Source organism: Polypterus senegalus, chromosome 18, assembly GCF_016835505.1.
Source record: "Polypterus senegalus isolate Bchr_013 chromosome 18, ASM1683550v1, whole genome shotgun sequence".
Classification (NCBI taxonomy): domain Eukaryota; kingdom Metazoa; phylum Chordata; class Cladistia; order Polypteriformes; family Polypteridae; genus Polypterus; species Polypterus senegalus.
Window position 1 is genome coordinate 69,477,536 of NC_053171.1, and position 18,082 is coordinate 69,495,617.

Genomic DNA, 18,082 nt, shown 5'->3' on the forward strand with positions numbered 1-18,082 from the left:
TCCTAAGCTTCTCTTTTTATTTCAAAACATTCCAGTATACATCAATAAATAATTTTTTAAGCAATTAGATTCAACAATAACCTAATTTATTTGGAATTTAAAACATCCATGTATCCAAAGAGTGACCTTACAAAGACCTAAGGCAGAAGGTGGCATGGCTCTACCTAACTTTCAGTTTTATTGCTGGGCAGCGAACATACAAGCTATAAAAACCTGGACACAAACAGATGAACATACACAGGCTTGGTGCGCAATAGAAATAAAATCCTGCAGTACTTCCCTGCTTTGTACCCTAATAAATGCAAGTTATCGCCAATATGCTAATAACCCAATTGTGCTTCACTCACTCAGAATATGGAACCAATGTAGGAAGCATTTTAAGATGGAGAAACTTTTATCTGTGGCACCTCTGCATGAAAACCACCTTTTTCTACCCTCGCAAACATATGCAGTGTTTAATATCTGGAAAACATTTGGGATTAAATTACTTAGAGATCTTTATATAGACAACTAGGGGGCTCTGCCCCCTGCTCACTTCGCTCAGCCACCCCCGGGTTTGGTTTACCAGATATACAATTTAAAAAGATTGTTATATTCATGGGAATTGTTACATATGCATTATTTTCACTTTTACTTTAAAACTTTTGTAAAAACAATACTTGTCCTTTATTTCCAGCCCCAGGCATGGTTGCAACTCTTTCTCGCACGACTTATAACGCTGCTACGTTATAAAGGGGGTATGGCTGAACACACGCTAAGGAGATGCCGTCGGATCATCTGTGTCTTTCTGCTGCTGGCAAGCTGCCTGTTCTCCTTGTCTCACTGCCCAATCATTTCAAAGCCTGTACAGCTGCTGTCCTTTTGCCACTTCGTGTCTCTGCAGCTTATGTTGTGTGTGTGGGGGGGGGGGAGATTAGGGTGGCTGAATGCACACTAAGGAGAAGCGGTCGGATCATCTGCTAGCTTTCTGCTTCTGGCAAGTTGCATGTTCTGCTTGTCGTTTTAAGAGCTGGGAGAACATGGAGATTGTCTGCTAAAAGCAATCCAACAACTTCTAGGTTAGATGTCCGTGGACTTGTTTTAAATGATGTCTCACTGCCTTGTCTCACGTGACGTTGTAAAAACAATATTTGTCCTTTATTTCCGTCCCAAATCTCTCACAGGACGTATAACGCTGCTCGCGTTGTGAAGGGGGGGTGGATGAACGCATGCTAAGGAGAAGCGGTCGGATCATCTGCTGTCTTTCTTGTGCTGCTGCTATCGCGCTGCCTGCCGATCATTTCAAGTCTCTGCCACTAGCGTTGTGAAGGGTGGATTGGGGGTTTGGGGGTTAGGGTGGCTGAACACACGCAAGGAGAAGAGGTCGGATCATCTGCTGGCTTTCTGCTGCTTGCGAGCTGTGTGTTTTGCTTGTCGCTTGTCATTGTTTTAAGAGCTGGGAGCAAGTTAAAGTGTCTCTTGTGGGACTTCAGATTGTCTTCCCGAGAAGATCACATCTCGTCTCCCTAGTCTCCCTCCCACAGATTTTTTTTTATAATAGAAAGACATCTTTGCATCCTATGAACAATTACATTCCAAATTTAACTTTCCAGCAACACATTTCTTTCACTATCTTCAAATTAAAAACTATGTTAAACATCTCCCGCCTTCCTCTATGCTGGAAAAATATTGCTCAGTTTCAAGGACTCAGACAGCATTTCTGCAATATATAAAATTATTTTACAGTCCCTCCTTTGCAAAGATCCAAGAGGACAATGGGAAAAGGATCTCTCACTCAACATATCAGAAAAGGAGTGGAAAGTAGCAATGCAGAGACTTCACTCAAGCTCCATATGCGCAAAGCACACAATTATTCAACTCAAAATTATATATCGAGCACATCTGTCTCACCTAAAACTGTCCAAAATATTTCCAGGACAAGATCCGACCTGCGAAGGCTGCAATCAAGTCCCAGCCTCACTGGGTCACATGTTTTGGGCCTGCACCAAATTAACATCTTTGGATCAAAATTTTTAAGTGCCTTTCAGACAGCCTTGGTGACACAATCCCTCCTAACCCATTAACGGCTGTGTTTGGGGTTCTTCCAGATGGGCTTTAAGTGGAAAAGGACACACAAACTGTAATTGTCTTTACTACACTATTGGCATGCAGACTTATTTTGCTCAACTGGAAGAATCCTAACTCTCCTCTTTTAAGTTATTGGGTAACTGATGTTTTATATTACAGTAATCCCTCCTCAATCGCGGGGGTTGAGTTCCAGACACCCCCGCGATAGGTGAAAATCCACGACGTAGAAACCATATGTTTGTATGGTTATTTTTATATATTTTAAGCCCTTATAAACTCTCCCACACTGTTTATAAATATTCCCCTCACAGTTATACAGCATGAAAACCACCTTTTTCTACCCTCGCAAACATATGCAGTGTTTAATATCTGGAAAACATTTGGGATTAAATTACTTAGAGATCTTTATATAGACAACTAGGGGGCTCTGCCCCCTGCTCACTTCGCTCAGCCACCCCTATACAGCATAATCCCTTTGTATTCTCTTAGATATTAGGTAAGATTCATTGAAATTATGTATATAAACACACTGTTTATATACAGTAAAACCTAAATATTATTTTAAAGATATCGAGTGTCTCCGATATCGTATATGTTACAGCCATTACGATAGACATGCCACCAGCAATAAATACGTACAATGCAAGAAAAATAGTATACAGTAAATGTGTGTACAGTGACACTAAATGTACATACATGTACTGTAAGTAGAAAATTAATTATGGTTACCAACAATGACACGATGACTTGTCCGATAACAATGAGTTTAATTTTACTGCACAACAAAGGAGAGCGTTACAGCCCTTCTAAAGGAGCCACTTCAGGCGATTGTGTAGCACTGCCGTTGTTCTTCTTCTGACAGTCTTCAATCCAAATCCCTAAAGCAGATTCCATTCAGACTACTGCCTTATTACATCCACTTACACCTCGTTTTGCACCCTGGTTAAAAGGACACTGCGGCCATAGATCTTATATTCCTTAACTACTTTTTAAATAAAAAGAATCCTAACCTCATTGATTCTGTAATGGCATCCTACAGCGGTGTAGCTTTTCCCTTTTTTCAACAAATGCAAAACGTTTACCTTTTCGGCACTCGTTAACATCTTCCGTTGGCGCTTGGGCACGGCCCCTGAAGCAGTAGCAGGAGCAGATCGTTTTGGAGCCATAATGAAGGGCTTGACTATGCACAAAGATAAACACAAAAGAGCACAAAAGTTAACTCTTTACACAGCGAAACACGTTGATGCTGAATGAGCGAGACGAGACTTCCTGGTTAACACTGCATTCAGCACACAGGAACTTAACTGCGTGCTCTCATTGGTTAGCTTCTCAGTCAGGAGAACTTAACTGCATATACATATACATATATATCCATCCATCCATCCATTATCCAACCTGCTATATCCAAACTACAGGGTCACGGGGGTCTGCTGGAGCCAATCACAGCCAACACAGGGCTCAAGGCAGTAAACAAACATATATATACATATTGTGGGGAACATCCTGGACACAGACAGGCAGACACCAATGGTTTACCACCAAACACGCCTTTATTAAACATTTTCTAATATATAAATGTCCAACAGCACACAACCCAGTGCTCCCGTACTTATCACCCTTAGTCCAGACCTCTCACAATGCCTCTCTTCACCGCCTCCACTCCTCTCCTCCAGGCTTCGTCCTCTTCCACCCGACTCCAGCTTATGAATCCCTGAGTGTGAGTGTGTACACCTGATGAGCCCAGAATTAGGGCGAAACACATGTCACGTACTCTTTGCATTATTTGACAGTGAAACTATGCAACATTCTATGATCTGCTTCTCGCAACTGAAGAGGGCACCGTGGCAGATGTTTGCTGACTTGCAGACCAAGCATTACCTGGTAGGTAATCACCCATACAATCAGATTGTGATTCAGACTACGAATGCCATGAACATATATATATATATATATATATATATATATATATATATATATATATATATATATATATATATATATATATATATATACAGTAATCCCTCGCTATATCGCGCTTCGACTTTCGCGGCTTCACTCTATCGCGGATTTTAAATGTAAGCACATCTAAATATATATCACGGATTTTTCGCTGGTTCGCCGCTTTCTGCGGACAATGGGTCTTTTAATTTAGGTTACATGCTTCCTCAGTTTGATTGCCCAGTTGATTTCATACAAGGGACGCTATTGGCGGATGGCTTAGAAGCTACCCAATCAGAGCATGTATTACATATTAACTAAAACACCTCAATGCTATAAGATATGCTTCCCGTGTGGCGCTTGTTTTGTTTGCTTCTCTCTGTCTCTCTCACTCTCTGCCTGACGGAGGGGGTGTGAGCAGAGGGGGCTGTTTACACAGTGGCTGTTTGCCTAGAAGATAGGACGCTCCTCTACAAAATGCCGCTTTATCGCGGTGCTTCTGTATACTTAAAAGCACGTATTGATTTTTTGATTGTTTGCTTTTCTTAGCTAGCGCTCTCTCTGACATTATCTGCTCTTCACGGTGCTCCTTTGAAGATAAGATATGTTTGCATTCTTTTAATTGTGAGAAAGAACTGCCATCTCTGTCTTGTAATGAAGCACAGTTTAAACGTTTGACTAAAGGGTGTTATTTCATGTCTAGAGGGCTCTAATAATGTTAACAGTGTGGGAGAGTTTATAAGGGCTTAAAATATATAAAAATAACCATACAAACATATGGTTTCTACTTCGCGGATTTTCACCTATCGCAGGGGGGTCTCGAACGCAACCCCCACGATCGAGGAGGGATTACTGTATATAGTGACAGATAGGGGGCGCTATCGCTCCCTTGAACCCTTGTCCAATACGCCAGACACCAGATAAAAGTCCAAAAGTAGACTTTATTAATTCTGCACAGTGCACCAAGCACCCTCCTCTCCACAATACTCATTAAATCAAACACAATACTCTACAATAAACTCTTCACCACTCCCAGACACATTGCCACCCTTCCACCCAGCTCAGCTCGCCGTCTGGGAGCTCTCACAATCCTTTTATTTTCCCTGACCCGGAAGTGTTCCAATCTCCAGTCCATGTGATCCCCTATCACTTCCGGGTCAGATAAAAAGTCCTTTTCTTCACCCCGGAAACACGTCATTCCCCTTGTCCATGTGACTCGGACTTACTTCCTGGGCGTAGGGTAAATATCCATCATACCTCCCTGCAACGTCATCTAGTGGACCCACGGTATCCAGCAGGACTGTGAATAAAGACTCCAATGTCCATGATGCCCTGCTGGTCTTCGGGGCACCTCCATGCTGCATGGACAGCTTCATCTGGCGGCTTGGGGGTATTGGCAGAGATGAACGGCCGGCCATACACCACAATATATATACATATATATATATATATATTGTCACACACGTGCGAGTAGGAGACCACGGACGGATTTTAACACACCTGGGAAAACATTCGCCGGCAGGGAATAGCGGGGTACTAACTTTCTCCCTGTGCTTTCTTGCAGAAAAATAGACGTTCTGTCGCCATAAGCCGGCTTTGCCCGCAGTACGTTTACTTCTGCCCTTCCTCCGCCATCTTGTCATGGCGTCATTGATCCCAGCATCCCTCACGGCTCCTTCCCAGCATTCCTCCACTTCCGACCCCTCCCTCATAAAATGGCCGACGACGCCATGTTTCGGCGTCTCGCATATGAACTGTTTAGTTTATGTTTGACCTGCTTTCTTTTTTGATTATTGTGGAACGTCTACAATATACAGGGCCGGAAAACCCCAAACCTTTGTGCTGTCTCCTCTTGGAATTATTATAGTGGCGTAGTCGGCAGGATTCAAGATCCCCAGAGATGACAGAGGGACAGGACCTGAATACCGTGCTGCAGCAAGCGCAAGCCGCTACCACCCGGGAGTTGGAGGCTACGAAGGCCAGGCTGGCAGAAGCCCAAAGAGGAAGGCCGGACCCGCCCAGACCGACGCCTCCCCCTCTGGTGCCGATGACCGACGCAGACGACATCGAGTCGTATTTGGGCATTTTTGAACGGACGGCCACCCGGAACTAGTGGCAGCGGTCCGAGTGGGAGTCCATTCTGGTACCTTACCTGAAGGGGCCCGCACAGCGGGCCTATTATGACCTTCCCGAGGAGGAGGCCGCGAACTACGACCTCCTCAAACCAGAGATCCTGGCCCGCTACGGCATTACTCCGGGCCAGCAGGCGGCAGAGTGGCGGAACTGGCAGTTCAACCCTGAACAACCTGCCCGTGCCCAGGGGTTCGAGTTCTGGGGCAAGATGGGCCACTGGCTACGGCCAGAGGGACCCCAGGCCCGGAGAGTCGTTGAGCAGGTGGCCTGTGAGGGCCTGGTAAACGCCATGCCCAGTTCCCTCGCCCAGCAGGTCCGGCGACATCCTTATAAGGATATGCCAGGTCTCCTGAAAGTCCTGGAGCGTCAGTTTGCGGTTCTCCGAGTCGGGGAGTCAGAAAGGTCTGCTCGTGGGAACCGACAGGGACGGGCGGCCAACCCCGAGCACCCTCGGCGCGCTGCAGAAGAGCCGTCAAGGCCTAGAGAAAAGCCGGCCTCTCCGCGCTGTTACAAGTGCAGCGAGACCGGTCATCAGCTGCCAGCCTGTCCCCTGAACATCACGACCGAGCCGATGGACTGCACCTGGGCATCTACGGAGAGGTACTGTACCCCGTCGCATCCCCTGGCGAGTCCGAACACGGGAGTGGTGTTATTGAATGGGCACGCGGTGGTGGCTTTGTTTGATTCCGGCAGCAACATAACCATTGTGGCTCGCCGTTATGTGTTACCACGACAGTGGCTGAAAAAACACCTACATGTCACTTGTGTGCATGGGGGGACCAAGTCATATCGTTCCGCACAATGTTATATCACCTGGAAAGGGGAGTTAACTAGTTTGATGGTCGCTGTGTTGCCCGAACCCCCCTATCCAGTGATTTTGGGACATGACTGGTCAGAAAAAAATTGCGGTAAGACACACACCGCTCCCGGGGCCTCGTTGGATCTGGTCATGAGGGGGCAAGGCGCTCCTCCCGCGGTCTCCACGCCGTGCTCTGGGGCAGGCCCTAATGGCACTGGTACCTCGGGAGACGTTTCCACGGTGACGGGCCCTGACCAGGAAGATTCCGCCGGGGAAGGGACTAGCCAGGAAACTCTTCTGGGGTCCAGGCCACAGGACCCTCTGGGTAGCCTGGATCACCAATTTCGGTCCACGCCAGCCTCATTTAAGAGGGAGCAGTGGAATGATGATTCCCTGCAGTTTGCCCGGAATGCGGTAGTTCTGCCTAATAACTCACAAGCCGATGGTTCCACACCACACAAACCTTTCTTTGTGCTTGAAAATGATCTGCTGTATCGGGTGGCAACCCACGAGGGCGAGGTGCGGAAGTTGCTGCTAATTCCGCGTACCTTCCGGCGGGAGGTATGCGAATTAGCTCATGCTCACCTCCTGGGCACCCATCTCGGGGCCGAAAAGACCTTGGAGAGGATTAAGCTCCGTTTTTTACTGGCCTGGGATTAACGAGGCGGTCCGGCGCTTCTGTCAATCCTGTCCGGAGTGTCAGACCCGCCAGATTCCCAGGAGGGACCGTGCTCCTCTCGTCCCTATACCCCTGATCGACATCCCCTTCGACAGAATAGGGGTCGACTTAGTAGGACCCTTGGAGCCCTCAAGCCGTGGCTATAAATATATATTGGTTATGGTGGATTACGCCACCCGATACCCAGAGGCGGTTCCCCTGCGCTCCGCTAACACAAAAAGCATCGCACGGGAATTAGTTAATTTGTTCTCCAGAGTGAGTATTCCCAAAGAAGTCCTCACAGACCAGGGTACACCCTTTACCTCGGATACGTTCAGGGAGGTGGCCAGATTACTCAGAATAAAGCACCTGAAAGCGTCTGTCTATCACCCTCAGACAGACGGGCTGGTAGAGAGATTTAACCAGACGCTTAAACAGATGCTCCGCAAAGTAGTCAGCGCGGACGGTAGGAACTGGGATCAGCTCCTCCCGCTGGAGCTTTTTGCCTACCGGGAGGTACCTCAGGCCTCTACGGGCTTCTCCCCTTTTGAGCTGTTGTATGGGCGACAACCCCGAGGCATTTTGGATATACTAAAAGAGGGATGGGAAGCCGAGGCCCTTCCCTCCTCTAACATATTGGAGTATGTGGCGCAACTGCGCGACAGGCTCACAAAAGTCAGACCCCTCCTAAAGGACCACGTGACTCGTGCGCAGGCAGCGCAGGCCCGGTGTTACAACCGCAACTCCGTCCTTCGGGATTTCCGCCCGGGGGACCGAGTTATGGTGCTCGTTCCTACCTCCCACTCCAAATTGCTCGCTCACTGGCAAGGGCCGTACGAGGTTAAGGAACGAAAAGGACTGGTCGACTATTTGGTAAAACAACCCAATCGTCGCCCAACCGAGAGGATCTACCATGTAAACTTGTTGAAACCCTGGAAAGATCGGGAGGAGCTTCCCGACGCCCCTAGGTCCCTCTCCCTTTTCTCGTGCACGACTGCCCTTAACCTCGGTGATGAGCTAAACCCCAAACAACGGCAGGAGTTAACGTATGTGATCTGAGCCATCCCCGAAGTAGTGAGTGAGTCGCCTGGCCGGACCTCGCTGATTGCTCATGACATAGTCACAGACCCCGGCGTAATCGTCCGGGAGAGGCCCTATAGACTCCCGGAGGCAAAACATGCTGAAGTGGAATTAGAGGTGCAGCGAATGTTAGACATGGGCATTATTGAGGAGAGCCATAGCCCTTGGTTCAGCTCTATCGTCCTCGTGTCCAAGCCAGACGGCTCATGGAGGTTCTGTAACGACTTTAGACGTCTGAACCAGATCTCCAAATTCGATGCCTACCCGATGCCCCGCATTGATGACCTCCTTGAGCGGCTGGGTACGGCTCGATACTTGACTACGCTTGATATGACAAAAGGGTATTGGCAAATTCCCTTAACGGCATCCGCAAAAGATAAAACGGCCTTTATCACCCCTAGTGGACACTGGCAATACAAGGTCCTCCCATTTGGGCTGCACGGGGCCCCCGCAACCTTTCAACGTCTGGTGGATAGAGTGCTGAAGCCCCACCAGTCCTATAGTGCCGCCTACCGGGATGACGTCGTCATCTATTCCGGCACCTGGGAAGAACATCTATTGCAGGTCTCTGTTGTCCTCACGACACTAGCTAAAGCCGGCCTCCGCATAAATCTTCGAAAGTGTTTTTTTGGCTTGAAGGAGGCCCAGTATTTAGGCTACCTGGTGGGACGAGGACAAGTGAGACCCCAGTGTTCAAAAGTTAAAGACATCTTGGAATGGCCCCGTCCGAATACCAAGAGGCAGGTGCAAGCTTTCTTGGGGTTAGCGGGGTACTACCGCCGGTTCGTGCCCCGTTTCTCCGAAAGGGCCGCACCCTTGACCAATTTAACAAAGAAGGGCGCTCCCTTATACGTGGTGTGGAATGACAAGGCGGAGCACGCATTCAGTGACCTAAAGAAGGCCCTTACATCGACACCTGTATTAAGGACACCTAATTTTGGGCTCCCTTTTATTCTCCAGACTGACGCTTCGGACACAGGCCTAGGCGCCGTGTTGAGCCAAAGCGTCGACGGTGTCGAACACCCAGTGATGTACCTCAGCCGGAAACTGATGGACCGGGAGACCCGGTACGCGGCAGTGGAGAGGGAGGCCTTGGCCATAAAGTGGGCGGTGACCCATCTCCGTTATTACCTGCTGGGTCGCAAATTCACTCTGGTGACTGATCACGCTGCACTTCAGTGGATGTCCCTACATAAAGAGTCGAATCCGCGGGTCACCAGGTGGTTTCTGGATTTACAGCCATATAAGTTCACCGTCACTTATCGTCGGGATACCCTTCAGGCCAATGCCGATGCCCTCTCTTGTATCCACAACCTCTCGGTTAGGTCCGCTGAGTATTTAGTCATTGGAAACAATTCAAGTTCATTAATAATGATCAGAGTTCTTAAGAAAAATCTAGATAAAAACTGATGCTGCAATCACTAGCAATGTGCCATGATGTAAGTGAAGTGAAGGAAGCATGATCAGGAATTCTCAGAAGTACTAGAAGGTTACACTGTTAGATGTAAAGCAGATAAAAAGATTCCTTTTAGGCAAAGGCAGAGCATAGCTTTGGAGCAAATTGTTAAAGAGAGGAACAAGATAAATCTCAGCCACAATTTTGTCAAGAAAAGAACTGGTTCAAAGCAAAAATGTGAAATGTGCAGGAAATAGTGTCTTGGTCATATTGATAGGTGAAGTTAGTAGTTTGAGCCACAGAATAACATCACAACTGTAATAAAATACCTTGTTTGCTTGTGAACAAGAAAATGCCTCCAAACATGTTTGCTAGACCTTATGCAATGAAACACAAAGTCCTTGCAATCATGATTATCAGAGACACTAAAAGGCAAAAGTACTTTTAAAAAAGTAAAAGAGTTACAGTTATAAATAAAAAGATAAACAGCACCAATAAGCTAACAAAACGAGACCAGGCCCTAACAGAATGAACTATTACCTGCATGCAGTTTTTAAGAAAAAGCAAATATTAGAGTCTAAGGCATTGGCTGGCTGGTTAGGAATGAGAGGAAAACAAAAACTCCAATTAGTGGGACACTGGAGAAAAATAAACCTCTAGGAATCAAAAAGTCCAAAAAACTGCTCTTCTCCTCGAGCATTCTATACTACAAAATGTTGTAAAGTTATTAATGATGGTACCCGCATATAGTATCCCTTTTGTCAGGCAAATCCCTAGCCTCATGTTATCTTGCTGTTCCTTCTAACCGCCACAGTATATAAATAGATTTTTTTTTTGCCTTTTGATGATAACTGATTTTAAAAATTGCTGTAGCCTTCATAACCTGTCATCTGTCACCTAGGAGAGCAGTCAAAAAGGCCACAACCTAAGAGAGTACACAAGATGCAGAACAGAGGTGTCTGCTGGTGACCTACACAAAGGTACTGGTTAGTTGGACTCACAGGAATGATGGTGCAGGTTGTATTGTGTCTTATCTCATGCAGCATCATTCATTTGTTGACCCCTTACCCTTTTTTCCCCCCTATCATAGTAAAATGCAGGTGCACCTGTGGTTCATTTATATGAGTACTGAATATTGGTGAAAGCAGTTTTCTAATAAAAACACTTCTGCACACAAATTCTCACCAGACACTAAGGTGGGAAGGTACAGTAGGCAGTGTGGCAATTTCAACGTTGCTGGGGGCTTCACCATTCCACATGTTCTTTAACTTCTTTCAGATGTTATCTTCCAATCAGGGATTGACGTGGAAAGTGTGGTGAATACATGGCTTATTGCCAGCCACCCAGTAAGCCAAGCAAATTTCCTCAGAGGTGCAATTGAAAAGATAGCTTGTAATGCAAATTATTTCCAAACGATGTATTTATTTATCTTTGGTCGGTAGGTACTTATAATCATTCATTAGAATGAATTCAGCCTTAACTACTTGAAAAGCTAAATTAAATAAAGGGAAATACCACATACCTCAACTAGACGGCATATTGCTCTATGCCATTATCCCGCATACAGCTCGCTGTTGGCAGGCGGTGATAAGTCATGCAAACGCAAAGCCGCTTACCGAGTCGAGCACGATTAAGCCAGAGAGTGACCTACATGCGTCAGCTGCTCCGCAGATGGGAGAGAAATGCTCCTGGTAGTCTGCATCAGTAAAGGCTGTTTACACATTATTTGCTGTTAATTCTCTTTGGGAAGCATTTGTGAATGAAAGTGCTGAAGGGCTTTGTTGGGGGATGGTGATTGCTGATAAAGGATTATTATCAGTACATATTAAGATTTTTCGTGGCTGCTTAACTCACTCGCATTGAAAAATGTCATGAGATTCTCAAGCTGCAGAACTTATCCAATTAAAGAATGCTGTCTGAATTTTAATGGTGAAGAAAGGAAAACTGAAAGTGAGTCAGTGAACCAAGGTCCATTCTAAGGAGTAAGTCCATTACTTCCACGTCTTTATTTAGACACTCCTCAAAGAATTAACCATGCAAGTCAATACAGATGCAGCCAAACTTAGGTTCCCATCTGCCATGGGGTTCCTTGTTTATTACAACAGTTTTGATGAGAAACAGGCCATTCAGCTCAACAAACTCGGTAATCTTATTCACCTAATTTCTTTACGTTTTAAAAGTTCCCCAAAGTCTGTCCACAACACTACTCGATAAGTTATTCCATACAGCTGTGGATCTCTTGCATTTCTCTCTCCTTTGATACTCTTAAATGTGTCTTTTTTCATAATCCATTCTTAGAAGCAAATAGTGGAATTTTGGGAAAAGATGATCCGCTGTGGCAACCTCTAACAGGAGCAGCCAAAAGAAACAGATGAAGAATTCTGAGAAGCGAATAACAAGTTCAGCCTGGTTAGCCCACTGCCCCACAGCTGCAAAGACTTCCATTGGTTTCCTAATTTAGTGTCTGTGTGGAGTTTACACTTTCTCCCTAATGCCCATTTTAATTTCCTCCACCTTCCAATATTAATTGGCAGGTCAAACTCATTGAGGAAGCATACCCCATGATGGACTGGCATCTCATCTAGGGTTGACTCATGTCTTCCAGCCAGTGTCACTCTTATAGGCCCCAGCTTCCTGTGATCCCACAATAAGAAAAGTAGTTTAAACAATATAGCTCATAGGGATAGGCACCTGCTTCCTTGCTCACGATAAGTGGGTTTGAAAATGAATGGACAGATTCTCAGATGTGCTAAATGCAGTTAAGAACTGTGGTGGGCTGGAGACTATCTCAACAGCACTGAGCACAAGGCAAGCTATAGGTCTGTGAAAGGCACTGGTCCATCATAGGGCAGCAGTAACTGCATCTTTAAGAAATAATTTGGTCATTTTAGTTAATTATTTAGCTATTTTAATACCCCCTTTATAAATTAAACCTCAAAGTCTAAAATATTGTGTTTGTGACCTTTTGTAACTCTGCTATAACCTTCCTTAACACCAAAAATATAAATTAAACACAGATTGGATGGATTTAAAGGTTCCCACAAATTTATATGTTTATATAATTTTATAAATTTTCTACCACACCTGGAAGTGCTACCAGAACAGGATCTAGGTTCCCATGCAGCACTTCCACTACACCTGGAAGTGCTGCCGGAAGATGATCAGGGAGCACCTGGAGCACTTCTGGGTGCGGTATAAAAGAGGCCCCCTCACTCTATTCAGGGAACTGGAGTTGGGAGGCAGAGGACAGAGCTTGAGGAAGAGGAGTGGAGGCGGCAAAGGAAAAGAGAGTAAAGTCAAAGGAAAACGAAGGAAAGATGGGACTAAGCCCAATTGTGTGCACTGTATTGTGTGTGCTAAAGAAAAGAAATTAAAAGTGTGTGCTTTTGGACTTGTGACTCCTGGTATATGCCTGTAGTCGGGCTAATCTTTCACAGCCTGTGCTCAGTTTAAAATGTAAATGGCAATGCACTATATAAAAGAAAGCTTGAATGATTGAACTGCATATCCTAATGCTAACATACCATGTGATGCTGAGCAAATCTAGTCACTGAAAAATGCTGTTAAAATGTAAATTACTCATTGTATTATAGTCATTAAGTCCTTATTGACACTAGATACTACAAAGAGGTGAGAGTTGACTGTGTCATGTTTAGGTGGGACCAGAACTGGTTCAGGCACAGGAAGTAGATGGTGTTATATAAATATCTATACTAATAAAAGGCAAAGCCCTCACTGACTGACTGACTCACTGACTCATCACTAATTCTCCAACTTCCCGTATAGGTAGAAGGCTGAAATTTGGCAGGCTCATTCCTTACAGCTTCCTTACAAAAGTTGGGCAGGTTTCATTTCGAAATTCTATGCGTAATGGTCATAACTGGAAGCTATTTTTCTGCATATACTGTAATGGAGTTGAGCTCGAAAGCCGTAGGGGGGAGGAGTTTCGTGTGACATCATCACGCCTCTTACGTAATCATGCACTACGTAGAAAACCAGGAAGACCTCCAAAAACCGTTGAAGAAAACATACATTATATAATTAAGAAGGCAGCGAAACAATTAGAAGTGAGCGAGTGACATATAAAATCATATTCAGTGGCTCATGTGAACTGACGCAGTGCGCAGGCAAAAAGCAACAGTTCCAAAAGTGCTGAACAAAAACCGAATTACACTGCTACGCTCAAATAGACAAACCACATGCCGTGGCGCAATAGTAGAGGCTTCACCTCTAGTGCCGGCGTCCGAGGTTTGATTCCCGAGAGGGGATGCACTGAGTATGTACGTGTGCTTCCTGATTCATTTTACCCTCGCATCCCCATGGTTTGAGACGTTTGAAAAAATATGCGGTTAACGCAGAAAGACAGATCACCAATTGAAGCTTTATGAATAATGGATACATTATTCGCGATCAATGATTGTTTTGGTAAAGCCATACTCAGTGTATTTATTAGATGAACGGTAAAAAAGTAAGAGCTAGGGCAGGGTAATTTATTGAGGCACACAGGCAAAACCACAATAGCACGCGGGCTCGATGTACTGTAGTGCGCGTCAACTCGATCTGAATTGTGCGATCACATTTGAAAAATATATCTTTTCAAGTTCTATTTAGTCCATATGTGTCAAACTCAAGGCTCGCAGGCCACATCCGGCCCTGGGTGTAATTATATCCGGCCCGAGATCATTTTATATATTATTGTTATTAATGGTCCGGGGATATGAAGCACTGGTAACACAATAGACTACAGATCCCATAATGCAGCGCTTCAGCTGCCTTACCGAACACTTACCGCGTTAATCAAGTCTAGCTTATGATGCTGCAAGTTATTACGAAGCTAGCCCACACAATGCCGAAGAGAAAAGGTGATTCTGAACATAGAGCCTTTAAAAACCGATGGGAGGCGGAGTATATGTTTACTGACATTGCCGGTAAACCCGTGTGTCTCATTTGTGGAGCTAATGTGGCTGTAATTACAGAATTTAATCTAAGACGGCACTATGAGACAAAACATCAAGATAACCTGAAAGACCTGAATGCAATGCACAAGATACAGAAAGCAGAAGAGTTAAAGAAGAATCTGACACTTCAGCAGACGTTTTTACTCGTGCAAAATCACATAGTGATTTCAAGTGAAGCTGCTTTTATGGGAGACACAAATGCACCAGTGCAACTTGCCCCACTTTCCCTGTTGCCAAGTAATGTTGAACCAAGTCGGCACTACGGTGTTCCCAAATACGCACTTTGCTGATAAACTGAGCGCACTGCGCACTGAGTTCGCACGGCGCTTTGGTGACTTTGAAGAACAAAAAACGAATTTTCAGTTGTTTCGCAACCCATTTGCCATCGATGTGGAAACTGCACCTGTGCAGATTCAGATGGAGGTGATTGAGCTGCAGTGTAATGGCACACTGAAGGCAAAGTACGATACTGCACGACCCGCACAGTTTATTCACTCCATTCCCGCAGAAATGCTCCAGCTCCGTCTACATGCGGCTCGAACCTTGTGCATGTTTGGTAGCACATATCTGTGTGAGAAGCTCTTCTCAGTGATGAAGACTAACAAAACAGCACACAGGAGTCGCCTCACTGATGAGCACCTGCAATCCATCCTGAGAATCACCACAACACAGAACCTCACAGCAAACATAAACGAACTTGTTGCCAAAAAAAGATGCCAGGCGTCCAGCTCTAAAATGACATATGAGCAAAGAAAACTGAATGATTTGATTTGTTATTGCTGAAAGGAACACATTTTATTTATATTTCCAGGTTTTGTTATGCAGCATGTTCATATTTGAATTTGTATAATTTTGACAGGATATATTTTTATGGAGAGCAAAATCTTTTGGGATATTTAAAATCTAAGTTTATTTTTTATATAAAATTACACAAGAGTAAAGAAATTTGAATGTTTGTTCTTTTAACGTTTACTTTATTTCTAACTTGTATAATTTAGACAGGATATATTTTTATGGAGAGCAAAATATTATAAGTTGTTTAAGGTTTGAGTTGATTTATTCACGAATAATATTCCTGTCTGTTTTTACCATTCCTACCAAAGATATTTCTGTCGACTAAATAAAAATTCCTTCTATTTAAAATTTAAATAGAACTTGAACAAATACTGATAGTTCATAATATCCACGCAGACTTGCACGTAAGAGCGGGAGTCATCCGTTTTAACAAGCAGCGTATTGCACTGATACGAAATAGCTGTGTGTGTATATATGTAGATATGTATGTATATGTATATATATGTTTATATATGTGTGTGTATGTATGTATGTGTGTATGTATTTATGTGTGTGTGTATATGTATGTGTATATATGTAGATATATATATATGTATGTATATATGTGTATATGTATAGATATGTATATATATATATGTTTATGTGTGTGTGTGTAAATATATATATACTAGCAGAATACCCAATGCGCTTCGCAGACGGAGAAGTAGTGTGTTAAAGAAGTTATGAAAAAGAAAAGCAAACATTTTAAAAATAACATAAGATGATTGTTAATGTAATTGTTTTGTCATTGATATTGAGTGTTGTTGTCATATCTATCTATTTATATATATATATATATATCTGTATATATTTATATATATTATATATATATATATATATACATATATATATATATATATATATATATATATATATATATATATATATATATATATATATATATCAAAATACCTGTGATTGGCATGAGAAGTAAAAGAAAAGGAAACATTTTAATAATAACGTAACATGATTGACAATGTAATTGTTTTGTCATTGTCATGAGTGTTGCTGCATATATATATATATATATATATATATATATATATATATATATATATATATATATATATATATATATATATATATATATATATATATATATACACACATACATATATATACATACTGTATATACACATATACATATCTACATATATACTGTATATACACATTTATATATACAAATCTACATATATATATATCCACATATATATATATTAGGGGTGGGACTCGATTAAAAAATTAATCCAATTAATTAGAGGCTGTGTAAGAATTAATCTTGATTAATCGTATGTAATCGCACACGTAAATTTGCCCCAAATCGCAAATGGGACAGAATCAAATAATAGACATGTACATGAATATTGTAAACTGAAGCTGTTTTAATTTCTGAAAAAAAAGCCTTTAAACTGCATTTGAATTCAAAACAGAAACAAAAATATCATCCCTGGTTAAAATTGGGCAGACTTAAAAATAAAGTGGTAGTTTAAGTACTTTAAGTAGATTTTCAGAATAGTATTGTCTTTAAATAATAATAACCAAAATTTCAACATAAAGTACAGTTTTTCTTCTTAAAAAAATAAGTCAGAAACATAAAAGGTAATTTGACCAACTTACTCTTTAAACTCTGAGTAACCTTAGCCAAAATTATTTTGTACATTAGGCTAAAACAGTGTGATCATTGAACATTTTGTAATTAGATGTAATTAGAATTACTAACGGTCACGGAAGTCCAATGATCCCCAGTAAGTGCCACAAAGTCTGCTTTCTGTAATGCATCTAATTTTGCTTGCTTTTCAGTGTGCACAAAACCATGCTTTTATCAAGGCTTCGCTCGGGAAGTCGAAATGATCAGTCGTAGGAACGCGCTTTATTCCGACTCCGACATTTTTGTAGCTGTGATGTGTGCATCAGTGTAATGGATGTACCAGGAAATCATGCATTGACAAAAGTTCCCGTTTGCTTGGAATTGAAAGTGTGATTAAATGCGTTATTTTTTAACGCGTTATGGAGTACATGCATCGAAGCTTCTCAACTGTGCTTGTGCTAAGAAAGGGAAAATTTTAAAAATAACGTAACATGATTCTGCGTTAACCGAATATTTTTTCATACGTCCCAAACCAAGAAGATGCGAAGGTAAAATGAATCGGTAGCGCGCGTACATACTTAGTGCATCCCCTCTCGAGAATCGAACCTCGAATATCGGCATTAGAGGCGAA